This window comes from Lucilia cuprina, chromosome X (genome assembly GCF_022045245.1).
Source record: "Lucilia cuprina isolate Lc7/37 chromosome X, ASM2204524v1, whole genome shotgun sequence".
Lineage (NCBI taxonomy): Eukaryota > Metazoa > Arthropoda > Insecta > Diptera > Calliphoridae > Lucilia > Lucilia cuprina.
Window position 1 is genome coordinate 5157192 of NC_060949.1, and position 1164 is coordinate 5158355.

A 1164-nucleotide genomic window follows, 5' to 3' on the forward strand; every position below is an offset into this window, starting at 1 on the left:
GGGGTGGTTCTTGCTACCACTCTAGACATCTACACACACACATAAAAAATCATACCAGCTAAAAATAAACAAACTAAAAATATAAATGGCCACCGCGTAGGTCTCTGTGTGTCTTCCTGATAAAATGTACCTACGACCTAGATATATGGCGGAATGACATCCTAATATTAGGGAAGTCCAAAAATTTACCCTGCAAACTTTCCTTTCCCTACTTACCGCCGCTTATGTTGTTTAGAGATCATTTTAAATGATTAAAACTTTTGAATATTTCATTTAAACATTATAAACGTTAGATTTTATTATTGAAATTATTCTCTAACAAACTTTAACAATAACAACAGATTTAGATTTAAAATTTAGTTAAGTTTTAATTTTAATTTTAAGTTGAAATTTAGGCTTTCAAATTTAGATTAGTTTCATGTTTAGATTTAGGCTATAAATTTAGCTTTAGTTTTAATTTATGATTAATTTATGCTTCAAAATTTAAGTTTACATTTCAAAAGGTTCATAATTCTCTTGGGGATAAACGGGAACCTGCAAGTGTTTTCTGCTGCAACTAGCTGGTTTACGGAGGCAATTACCATGATGGAAGTTTTATGGCGGATGGGGCTTTCCTGTCCGTCCGTATTGTGTCCGGATGTATAGGTATTCACGTAAGTATATAAAAAATCTATTTCGAAAATTCCTTTTACTTAATTTTCTCTCTTTTCTTTTTTAGGAAACTACTTATAAATTTTTCGGGAAACCTAGAGATTAAACACCGCGATGGGATTACTATAAAAGGCTAGAGCTCTATCCTCTATCCTAACAACGCGCACGTATGGGTATCAATTCGTCTTCCACACGGAATGGAAATGACGTATAAAAGACGAGGTAGGAAAATTGTCCTTCGTTGAATGGAGTCATGTTGCAGTGGCTTTGCAGGTTTGTTGTTTTGTTTTTGTTTATTTTAAGGTTCAGTTTTAAGTTTAACTTTAAGTATTAAAAAAAATCTCGAATAAAATTTATTTAATTTATAAACAAATTAAAAATTTAGTATTTTTTTTTTCTTCTTCTTATGATGGCCACAGACTCCACCTTCTTCTCTATGTTGCGCAAAAAATCAAAAAGGAACGACATTTTTCCTTTTTGGTACCGAGAAACCTCGGTTACCAACATGGCTTC